Below are 13,239 nucleotides of genomic sequence, written 5' to 3'. Positions count from 1 at the left end.
TCAGAGGTGGCTGGATCTAGGGTGTGTGATGCTGGGATTAAGGCTGCCCCACCCTGGGTGTGGGTGGAACTGTCCAAAGGGCTAGTAGCCTGGATGAAATACAAAAGCAGGCTTGGTTGCTATTCCTGCTGCTTGGCTGCTTTGCTGCCTTCTGCCTGCCATGAACTGTTTCTCCTCTGTGATGCCCTTCTGCCATTGAGCCAGCTGATTATGGACTGAAACCTATACATACTGTGGGCCATAATAAAGTTTTCTTCCTTTAACTCTGGGTGTTGGGTATTTTATTTCAGCAATGAGAAAAACAACTAAGACACCACCTGAGTATAATCCTGCCCACCCTGTTTCCAGCATCCCTGACCCAACCACACTCTATCTCAGAGCATTGCACAGTTGGTTCTTATTCACTGCGGGACCCCCCCCCCCCCGAACGGGGTCTTCCTTTGTAGTTCAGGCTGGTCTGGAACTCACTATTGTAACTCAGGCTAGCCTTGAATTTGTGGCAGTCCTCCTGCCTCAGCTTCTCCAAAGCTGGGATTCCAGGCATGCACTACCACACCTGGTTTAGAATTCCATTCCTGAGTGTCCAGGTCAGGCCACACAGAATCATCCACTTTCAGCCTGGGATTTGGTGGGCTGGGTTGGTGTCTGTATGGGCCAGGCAGTCCCCATGGAAGCTGTCAAAGAGGCCCAGCTCCTGAGCTGCTGGTTATGGCAGCGACAGGCTTTGGGCTGCTGAGAGGAAGCTGCACCAGGGGTAGAGTCTCTGACTCCACCAGCCCCAGCCCCACGCTGTCCCTATGGAGCCTGGGCCTCTGCCCACCCTCATGTCCATTCCCATGCCTGTGAGGAAGACCTGGAGTATGCAGGGAGGTGGAGGGGCTCACGGAGGCAGCAGCCTCATAGGTGGTCTAATGTGATAACTCAGTGCAAAACTGAGCATTTCTGTTAATAACTAGATCACTGCCACTACTGCAGAAACCTCCTTTATGGCTTTCTCCAATCACATTCCTTTTCTTTTGTATTCTGTACCTGTTCTCGTGACTCTGGTCTCCTCATGCTGTGCATACACTGCCCCCAGGTTTCTGTGTGAGCGAGCCTGCCACTGCCTTCCTGCTGATGCTCCACTCACTGCTCCTACAAGAAACAGCTGTTTGCAACCCAATATGTGGAAACACAGGCTCGTCATAGACAAGATGTATGCTACAAAGGATGACTCGGGTGATGCAGACTTTGAGCTAAAATCTGAAAGAAGCAACACTGCAACTGAAGTCATAAAAAATTAAGACAATAACCATCGGTATCATTAAGATACTATAAGAGCACTCTGGAGGCTGAGGCAGGAGGATCTCTGAAAATTTGAGGCCACCCTGGGCTACACCCTGGGTTTTAAACCAGCCTGAACTACATAGCTACACTACCCTGTCTCAAAAACAAAACAGCACAACAAGATAACAACAACAAAAGAACTCTATAAGAGCCATTGTAGCAATGGATACTGATTTGAATAAAGAAAGAAAAACTAAATGAATTTTCTAAAAACTTGACAAGCTTTATAGGCTGACATATACAAAGGTAAAATAATGAAAGAAAAATTACTCATATCTTCAAACATATGTAACAAATTTTATCTAATATTTAAAGTTATACCATTCTCTGTTGTGAACCAATTTTTAACAGGAAGGGTCTTCCCCTTTCCTCGGTACAGTGGAGCAGAGTTGTGTGAGAGCAGCAGTTAAACGTGGGCCATAAAAATGGCATGTTTGGAAGTGATCTTATTCCACACACAGGCCTTAAATGCTCGGGGCACTGTAGTAAGAGTATGTCTATTCTGAAATCGAAAATGCTCTGAAATCTGAACCTTCTTGCACACGAAGGTGATGTCACAGTGGAAAACTCTATACCTAACCTCTGTGATAAGTCACAGTCAAATGCAGGTGTGTTAATAAATGCAGGCAATATTACGTTCAGGCTGTGTCTAAGGTGTGTTTAAAATGGAAATTAGCTTCACTTTCAGAACCAAGTCCCATGCCCAAGATATCTTATTATGTATTTGCAAATATCACATAAAACAAAAAAAATGCAAAATTGGAAGCACTGCTTGTTCCAAGCATTTCAGATAAGGGATGCTCAACCTGTATCACGCTTATAGCCCAGGACGACCACTAGAATTTTAGGATCTCACTTTGGACTCATTAGCCTCTGTAGAAGTGGCTTTATTGATGCTTAGAACATAGAGTTACCTGAAAAGTAACTTAGTGGATTTTGTTTAGTCCAGCTAAGTTTCTTCATTTTATTGCTCTTTTGAAAAGCCCACTTTTGGGGCCTGGATTTAGCTCAGTGGTTCCGCTGCCTGTCTTGCAAGCGCCAAGGTCCTGAGTCTGAGTTCGATCCCCGGTGCCAAAAAAAAAAGCTAGCTTTCTTTCCCATTTACTTTTCTTCCATTTCTTTTTTTTTTTGGTACCGGGGATCGAACTCGGGTCCTTGCACTTGTGCAGCAGGCGGTGGAACCACTGAGCTAAATCCCCGGCTCCTTCAATTTCTTTGTTTTTTACTTTGTTGATTTTCACTGTAAGTTTTAATATTTCCTCCCTTCTCCTTGTTTTAGTTTGTCATTCTGTTCCTGTTTCTTTTTCTATAAATTTTTATCTATCTACAGTAAGTTCGTGACTTACGAACATTCGAGTTACAAATTTTCACAGATACGAAAAAGCATAGATGCAAACAGGTTGTGGAAGAAGCCCACTTGCGTCCTGCACATGGTCCCAGCTGAGCTGCTGTGTACTTGCTGTACAGTGTAGTAGTGCACAGCAGTGCAGAGCCCGGGGTGTCCAGAAGCAAGAGAAGCAGTGTGATGTGCAGAAGACTGCAAGGAAGCGCAAAGCAATAACCATAGAAACAAAAGTGAAAATACAGCCGGGTTTTAGCTCCGTGGTTCTGCTGCCTACCTTGCAAGCACAAGGTCCTGAGCCCGATCCCTGGTACCAAACAAAAAAAGTGTAAGATTCATTTTGTTAGACTTATGAAGGAATCCAAATTATGAACATTTTCCTGGAGCACAGTTTCTCTGTACTTTGGGGGCTTACTGTATTTGTGTTTTTCATTTTTTATTGGTCCATGTTTGCAGTGTGTAATGATTGCATTTAGCGTGGGGTGTCAGTGCGTGTGCATAACACACCTTAATTCTTTTCCCTCCCTTCCCTATCCCTGCCTACCTGCTCCTTCTATCTCTCTGTCTCCTTTCTTTTTGCAAAACTTCTATCTTTCCATGTCCTATTATTATCTATCTTTTATTTTGCTCCTTAATTTATTTATACTTTGGGTTTCTCATAAAAGAGAAATAAAACAATATTTAAATTTGTGCATCTGATTTATTTCACTTAACATTGTGGTCTCAAGGTACATCCATTTCCCCACAGATAAATTTATCTTTTTATACCAGAGTAGTACTCCATTGTGTACAAATACCACATTTGCATTATCCATTCATCTGCTGATAGACATATATATATATGGTACTTTGAAGATTTAGCTATTATGAGTTGTGCTGCTATAAACACAGGTATGTATGTATCACTGTAATATGTCTTTAATTCTTTCAGGAAAATACCTAGGAGGGGAATAGCTGTGTTGAATGGAATTTCTAGTTTTTTGAGGAATCTCCATACTATTCTCCATAGTGGTTGTACTAGTTTACATTCCCACCAACAGTGTAGAAGGATTCTTTTTTCCTTGATAGCATTTGTTATTATTTGATGTCTTGAGTTTTTATCTTCTTGATTTCTGTTGATATCTTTTCATGGGCTCTCATTCTTAGCTAAACTGGTCATTCATGTCTTGTATCATTTTGTTTAACTCAGCTAGCTTTTTTTTTTTGGTACTGAAGATCGAACTCAGGACCTTGGACTTGCAAGGCAGGTGTGGTGCCACTGAGCTAAATCCCTCAGCTAGCTTTTCATTAGTGTCTTCTATGAGCTAAATGATCATTTTGTTTATTATGTCCATTATCTGTTTATTTATATCATCATCTTTGGGCTTACCAGAAACTTTATTTTTTTTGTCTCCCTTTTTACCACTTCATATAATTCAGCTCTTTGACTTTGAATTTTCTTCCCATTAATTCCCTGTAGTTAGGTTTGGGAAAGTTGGGACTGTTCAGAGGCATTTTGTTGCTTGTTTGCTCATGTATTTTTGTGTGTTTCTTTTATTTTTTCGGAGAGTTGCAGGTTGATCATAGTAGACACTGCAGCTAGTACGAAGCTCTTTTTTGGGAGGTGGTGGTGGTTATGAGACAAGGTCTTGCTCTGTAGTCCAGTCTGGCCTTGAACTCACTATGTAGCTCAGGCTGGCCTCAAACTCATGGGACACCTCCTGCCTCAGCCTCCCAAGTGCTGGGGTTACAGGTGTGTAACTTACAGAGATCTTTTTAGTTAATGTCCAATTTTCAGTGGTGGACTCTGGACATAGCTAAATATAGGCTTTCCCTCTGTCCCAGGACCAAACCACTTCCATTAATTTGGGCAGGCAAAGGTGTACAGTAGTTAGACTAGCACCTAGTTCTCTGGAAATGAGCCACAGTAATATTTATGTCACATAAACAAATCAGATATTGGCATACAATAAAAATCAATTAATATCAACAACTATACAACAGCTGACAACAAAATAACAGTAATAAAGTTAAAGACAAATTGGAAATTCACATAAGAATTAACAAAAGCTACTACTCAGCCACCCTTAACATTAGAAAAGAAATCTGCAGTATAATACAAGCAGAAAGGCAAACCAAATATTGACATTCAAAAAATATCTACTAAAGGCAACTGCATCACCGCTGACAATAGAAAAGAATTAAAAAACAATAGGATAGAACAAACTAAATATTGATGAAGCTTAATAGTAATACTAGTAAAAATGTAGGTGGTGGAGAAGGGGAACATTAAAAAACCAAAATTTGAAAAAAGAAGAAAAGGAACATGAGAGAGAAGAGAAAAATGTGAAGGGATCCAATTAAGGAGTAAAAGAAAATAATAGAAGAAGATAAAAGTAACAGAAAAGAACAAGAAAAGGAAGAAAAAGAAACAAAGAGCAAAGAGAAAATCTAGACTATTACACAGATGGATTCACTAACATGCTTAGATGTTATGGAATAAAATTTCCCAACTATAAGAAAAGATTTTAAAATACAAATAGGCAAGACTTATAGAACACCAAACAATTATGAGGAAAGGAGAAGTTCACCAAGCCATATCCTCATTAAATTCACAGATATCCAGAATTTTAAAGGCAGGCAGAGAAGAAAAAAAAAAAAAAGACATATGAAGATAAGCCAATTAAAATCACAGCAGACGTCTCAGCACAAACCCAAAGGCCAAAAGAGCTTGAGGTGAAGTATTTCAAGCCCTAAGAGCAAATAACTTGCAACCAGATTAATTTATCTGATTAAGCTGTCCTTCAAAATTGGTGGAGAAATAAGGTACTTCCATGAAAAGACCAGCTTAGAAGATATACAAGTGCTTAACCAGCCCTAGAAAAAATACTCAAGAACATTCTTGACAGAAACAACCAATTGGACACATCTAAAACACAGAAGAAACTAGTAAGGTCAGTGGATAAACAGCAACAAAATACATCAGGAAAAGAAAAACAAATGATACACCAACAGATAAAGAAGGCAATGATAGTAAATAAACAGTGCATCTCAGTAATATCTCTCAGTGTTAATGGACTCAACTCCCTAATCAAAAGAATAATGATATGTAGTATAATAACTATTGTTATTTTCTTATAATTTGATTATAAAGTTTTGTTTCATCTTTTCATAAAATAAAAAAGAAAGAAAGAAAAAAGAAACAGACAAGCAGACTGGATCAAAAAACAGAATCCAGCAATCTGTTGCATTCAAGAAACTCATTTAATCCAAAAGATATTCATAGACTAAAAATTAAAAGATGGAAAACAATATTTCATGCACTCAGATCCCCAAAATAAACAAAGGTAGCAATTCTAATAGACATGGTAAACTTAAAGTTAAAACTGATTAGAAGAGACAAAGAAGATCACTATAAACTAGTTAAAGGAATAATCCAACAAGAAGAGATACCATTAATAAACCTATATGCACCAAATACTAGAGTACCTGTCTTCATAAAACAAAAACTGCTGAAATTAAAAGATGAAATAAACTCTTACACAGTCAGTGTAGGGGATTTTAACACCTTACTTTTGCAAAGAGAACAACTAAACCAAATCCAATAAAGAAATTTCAGAGCTGAAGCACATGTGGACTTAATGGATATATACAGAGTATTCCACCCATCTATAACAGAGTATACATTTTTTTCAGCAGCACATGGTACTTTTTCCAAGATAGATCTCATACTAGTACAGAAAGGTCACCTAAGTAAATACAGAAGATTGAAACCATTCCATGCACACTATGTGACCACTGTGCAATGAAAATAGAAATCAATAACAGAAGAAATTTCAGAAAAGGCCAAAGCTCCTGGAAAACTGACAACATACTCCTAAACAACCAATGGGTCATAGAAAAAAAATCAAAGAAGAATTTACAAAATTTCTGGAAGTTAATGACAATAACTGTACAACTCAATGAAACTTCTGGGACACTATGCAAGCAGTTCTAAGAGGAAAATTCATTGCAATCAATGCTCATGATAGGAAAAAAAAGCAAGCCCAAATAAATAACCTTATAGGAAAATTTAGGATACTTCCTAAACAAAAACAAACCAGCCTCAAACCAAAATTAAGGAGGAAAATTATAAAGATCAGATTGGAAATCAATGAAATTGAGAGAAAAAAATTGTAAAAAATAAATCAAAGAGCTGGTTCTTTGGAAGAATAAATAAAATAGAGAAGCCCTTAGCAAGGCTTATCTCACCAGGAGAAAGTGAGAAAGACTCACATCAATGCAATTGTAAATGAAAAAGGCAAAATTACAACAGACAGCTTAGAAAATTTTGAAGAAATGGACAGATTCCTAGACACATCCAAGACTACCAAGAACCAACCCAAGAAGACATAAATATGCTTACTAACCCAATAACAAGCAGTGAAAGTGATTCAGTAATGGAAAGTCTACCAACGGAGAAAAGCCCAGGACCTGATGGATTCACTGCTGAATTCTATAAAACCTTTAAGGATGTTACATCATCAATACTCCTGAAGCTCTTCAAAGAAATTTAGAAGGAGAGAGTACTCCCAAATTCATTTATGAAAGCTAGTATCACTCTGATCCCCAAATCATAAAAAGACTCAATTAAAAAAGAGAACTATAAGCCAGTCTATTTAATGAATGTAGATGCAAAAATCCTGAACAAAATATTAGCAAATATTAGCAAAATTTGCAAAATATTAGCAAATATTAGCAAAAGTGATACATCATGATCAAGTAGATTTCATCCGAGAGATGCAAGCATAGTTCAACATACATAAATCAATAAATGTAATACATCACTTAAACAGGAGCAAGGTCAAAAACCACATGGTCTTATCTATATCATTTTTTTGGGGGAGTACTGGGGATCAAACTTGGGTCCTTGTGCTTGCGCAGCAGGCGACGAAACCACTGAGCTAAATCCCCGGCCCCACATGATCTTATCAATAGATAGAGAAAAGGTTTTGGACAAAATCCAACACCCCTTTATGATAAAAACCCTGAAGAAAACAAGTACAGAAGGACCATACCTGAATATGAAAAAGCTGTTTATGACAAATCAGGATCCTTGGTACAAAAAAAAAAAAAAAAAAAAAAGACAAATCAATAGCCAGGATTATACTAAATGGGGAAAAACTAAAGGCATCCTTCTAAAATCAGAAACAAGACAAGTGTGTCTATTATCACCCCTTCTACTCAGCATAGCACCTGAAACATTAGCCAGAGAAATTAGGCAAGAGAAAAAATAAAAGGGAAACATATAAGAAAGGAAGAATTTAAATTATCCTTATTTGCAGATGACATGGTACTCTACATAGAAGACCGAAAGAACTCTACCAAAGAACTCTTAGAATTAATAACCAACTTCAGCAAAGTAGCAGGATACAAGATCAACACACAAAAATCATGAGCATTTGTGTATACCAACAATGAATGGGATGAGCAAGAAATTATGAAAACAATAACATTCATAGTCACTTCAGAAAAAGTGAAATATCTATGAATTCACCTATTCAAGGAAGTGAAAGACTTCTACAAAGAAAACTACAGTATTCTGAAGAAGGAGATCGAAGAGGACATCAGAAAATGGAAAGATGTCCCTTGCTCCTGGATAGACAGAGGCAATTTTGTCAATATGGCCATACTTCCAAAACTGTTACACAGATTCAGTGCAGTCCCAATCAAAATAGCAACATACTTTATAGATCTAGAGAAAACATACTTTATAGATCTAGAGAAAATAATCCTAAAATTCATATGGAACTAGAAGAGACCCAGAATAGCAAAAGCAATTTTTGGCAATAAGAATAGGGCAGGGGGCATAGCGATACCAGAGTTCAAGCTGTGGTACAAAGCAACAGTGATAAAAAATGGTATGGTGCTGGAACAACAGACACATGGTTCAGTGGAACAGTTGAGGATACAGAAACCTCCCTAGATGTATTCAACTATTTGATCTTTGACAAAAGGCCCAAAGCATATGTTGGAGGAAAGACAGCCTATTCAACAAGTGGTGTTGGGAAAACTGGTTATCTGATTGTAGAAAAATGAAACTGGATCCTTATCTATCACCATATACTAAACTAAACTAAAAATGGACCAAAGATCTCAACATTAAAACAGAAACATTAAACCTTCTGGAAGACAAAATAGTTAAAATACCCGAAGACATAGGTGTAGGAAAGGATTTTCTAAGGAGAACCTCAATTGCACAAGAAATAGCAGCAAGAATCAACAAATGGGATCATATCAGACTAAAAACTTCTTTATAGCAAAGGAATCAATCAATAGAGTGAAAAGACAACCTACAGAATGGGAAAATTTTTTTTTGCCAGCTACTCCTCAAACAGAGGACTAATATCTAGAATATACAAAAAAAACCCCTCAAAAAACCCCCTAAATCACCTAAAATTAAAGACTCAGTCAAGAAATGAGCAAGAGAAATGGACACTTCACAGAGGAAGAAATATAAATGGTCAACAAATATATGAAAAATGTTCAACATCTCTGACCACTAGAGAAATGCAAATTAAAACAATGGTAAGATTTCATCTTCATCTGGAAAGAATGGCAATCAGTAGGAAATTAAACAATAACAAAAACTAGCATGGCTATGGTGAAAAAGGAACCCTCCTGCATTGTTGGATGGAAACTAGTACAACCATTATGGAAATCAGTATGGATATTTCTCAAAGAACTGAAATTAGAAATTCCATATGACCCAGCAATCTCACTGCTAGGTATCTTCCCCAAAGAGTTTAAGTCATCATACTATGGCAATATATGCATACCAGTGTTTATAGCAGCACAATTCATAATAGCTAAATCCTGGAAGCAGCCTGTATATTTATCAGCAGATGACTGGATAAAGAAAATGTGGTATTTATATATAATAGAGTACCACTTGGCTATAAAGAATGACATATTTGAGACATTTGTAGGAAAACTGATACACCTGGAAAATGTAATGTTGAGTGAAATAAACCAGGCACACAAGCTGAAATAGCATACAGTATCTCTCATTTGAGTGAGGCAAAGTACAAACTAAGAAAATGATAAAGGATGGATAGAAAGGAACAAGGGGATGGATGTCTTAAGGAAGTTTTCCAAGGGAACAAGGGTGAGGAGTGAGGAAGAAGGGACGGGGAAATGAGAAGAATAAGGATGTGTCATGTACAGGAACCTAATAACCCCAATTAATGTAAAGACTATATGCCATAATGTGAGCTGACAGATGATACTGATATAGGAGAGCTATAACTCCCAACCTGATGTGTCCAGTTCACATTCCCAGAATCAAAGAATGAATTCCAGGGAACAATGGAGGTAAACAATGGGAAAGAGAGACAGAGGCAGTCAGACTAAAATATAGTTTTAGCCTTGTCTTTCTTAGTCTGTCTCCTTAGTCTTGGTGGGTGGGAGAGGATGGCCCACCCTAGTGAGATAATGGTCTATTTTAATGTGAAATTCCCAAAGGGTGGTACCAATTACAGTACAATCTCAAACTTCCATTTATCCCTTAGGGAAGTGTGTACATCTGGCCACTGTGACTTTAATCCCGAGGTCTGGCCTTCTTGCACCTCCAGCCAGTTTTGTTGTGTTTTCCTTCTGCACTGACTCCCTGGAGACCTAACCCTGTCTAACTGCCTGTTAACTTCTACCTAATTTAGCTGCCTATAATAATATGCACAAGTATTGGAAAGGGAGCAGGGGAACCCATGAAGCAGGGGCAGGGGGAGGAAAGGGAAAGAGGATTAAAAAAACCCAAATTGTAATATGTACATGTAACTACTCTCCCCAAGATGATTGTTAATTGCATGCATTGTAAACATGTACAATAAAAAAGGAAGTTAATAGAATTAGATAAAAGTTAACAGAAAAGACTAAGAAAAATCCAAAGAGCACACAAAATGGGAAAAAGAGAAATGAGTAAAAAAAAGGGAATCATTAAAAAAACCCCAAACCAGGAATGGGATAGAATAAAATAAAATTTATTTAAAAATCTCCAAATTGATTTAGCTCAGTGATTTCACTGCCCGCTGTGCAAGCACAAGAACCTGAGTTTGATCCCCGGTACCAAAAACAAAAAAATCCCCAAATGCCCCAAACCAATGAACAATAAAGAAATTAGTCCAAAAAAAAAAATTCCTCCCTGTGTTTGAGTGATTTCTTTCCAGAGTCTGCAGTATTGGAATCCACCAGATATGGGAGAGAAATAGTGAGTCATTACAAAGTCTATTTTGTTGCAGAACTCATGTTTTTGTGTCTGAATGGTGGATTCTGTCCTGGCTTTCCTGCTAAGCATGATTATGATACTACCCTAGGGGTGTATTCATTCCAGCTGCTCCCATTTTCTGTGCCCACTACTATACACTGGGCGTGGTAGCACACGCCTATAATCCCACCATTCAGGAGACTGAGGCAGAAGGATCAATGCAAATTCAAGGTCAGACTGGGCTGCATAATGAGTTCAAGGCAGTTTGAATTACATAGAGAGACCCTGTCACAAAAAACCAAATAAGTGAAATAAATAGATAGATAGAGGTCCTACTTATTGTTTAAGTGAACCATTCAAAAGGAAGAGGTTACAATTATAAACATAGATGCTGGGCCAGGGATTTAGCTCAGTGGTGCTGCTGCCTGCCTCAAAAGCATAAGGTCCTGAGTTTAATGCCCAGTACCAAAACAAAACAAAACAAAGCAAAACAACAAAAAATAAATATAGATGCTATGAACACTGGCACACCCAACTTCATAAAGTAAACCCTACTGGACATAAAAGATCAGGTAAGCATCAATATAATTATAGTGTGGGACCTCAATATCCCATTATCACAAATAGATCAACTAGACGAAAAATAAACAAAAAATATTAGAATTGTATTTCACCTTAAAGAAATGGATTTAACAAATATCTACAGTGTCCCACCCAACAACAACAGAATGCACATTTTTCTCAGCAACACATGAAACTTTCTCCAAAATAGACTGCATACCAGTCCATTCTCAACAGCATCAAGAAAAATTAAATATTTAGGAATTAGTCTAACCAATGAAGTGAAAGACCTGCACAACACAAGCTACAGGGAAAAAGGGAAAGGAATAAGCAGAGCCAATGCTGTCAAAGTGGCCAGATTCCTTAAAGTGATATATAGATTTATTGCAATCCCAATCAAAACACCGACAGCTTTCCTCATAGAACTAGAGAACACAATCCTAAAATTCATGTGGAACCAGAAGAGACCCAGAATAGCAAAAGCAATCCTGAGCAACAAGAGCAAAGTAGGAGGCATCACAATTCTAGAATTCAAGTTATAGTACAAAGCTACAGTGATTAAAAAAGAAAAAAACTGCATGGTAATGGCACAAACACAGGCATGTGGATCAATGGGACAGAATAGAGGGTGCAGGTACATTCAGCTGTTTAATCTTCAATAAAGGGGCCAAAAATATATGCTGGAGGAATAACCTTTAACAAATGGTGTTGGAAAAATTGGCCAATCACATGCAGAACATTGAATCTAGACCATGTCTCTCACCATGTACTAAACTAAAATCAAAATGGATCAAAGATCTAAATTTTAATAAGAAACACTTAACACAACTTTATTTTCCGTTTTATTAGTTCATGTTACTCAGAGAGAACAATGGGTATAATATGCATACAACATACTTTGCATATAACGTAACATACTTTGATCATTTTCAGTTTCCATTACACCCTTTCCCACTCCCTTCCTCTTCTCTAATAGTCTCTCATGAAGTTGTAGCTTATTGTGTATTTTTGCTGTGCAAGCACAAGGACCCGAGTTTGATCCCCAGTACCAAAAAACCCCCCCAAAAAACAAAAAACTTATTGTGTATTTTTATTTAATGCATGTGTGTGCCTGTGTGTGTGTATGTGTGTGTGTGTGGTACTGGGGATTGAATCAAGGGCCTCAGGGATGCTGGGCAAAGGACTCTGACAATAAGCTGTAGCCCTGGCCTGTTTTCTTTTCCTTTTTTATTTTGAGACACGATCTCTCTAAGTCATCCAGGCTGGCTTTTGGCTTGTGATACTTCTGCCCCAGTCTTGTGAGTACCTAGGATTAAAAGTGTGCACCACCATGCTGGCCCTTACTTTTTCGATTTTCATTTCCCCAACGGGTGATGTTGAACATCTTTTCTGTGCTTAGCAGTGAAGTCTCAGTGGCTGTGAGCACAGGTTTTACATCTGCCTGTGTGATTTGACTTGGCAGCTTGTGCTTCTGCCAACCACTCTGAGCACATCCCCAGGCACAGAGGGTCCAGGGAGGATGAGACCCTCATCCAACCACAGTCTGCAGCCACAGCCAGCGACCCCCAGCCCCTTGAGCAAAAAACCCCCAAATGCTTGTTTTTATATGCTGGTGAGATTTGTTGTTTGTAACACAGGGTTAGGGCAGTAAATACTGACTGAAACGTGTGTTAACCATGCATAAAATTAAAAAGATATTAAGCAACACCTTTGTAAGCTTGACCTAGATGAAGAGAAAGGACAGCGCCAATGTCTTAGAAGACTCTTGCATGCCTCTTCTCAATCACAT

This window comes from Heterocephalus glaber, unplaced genomic scaffold, assembly GCF_053883595.1.
Source record: "Heterocephalus glaber isolate CG9 unplaced genomic scaffold, H.glaber_assembly_v1.0 deba00001600, whole genome shotgun sequence".
Classification (NCBI taxonomy): Eukaryota; Metazoa; Chordata; class Mammalia; order Rodentia; family Bathyergidae; genus Heterocephalus; species Heterocephalus glaber.
The sequence above is the reverse complement of the archived record's forward strand: the minus strand, read 5'-3'. Positions refer to the sequence as shown.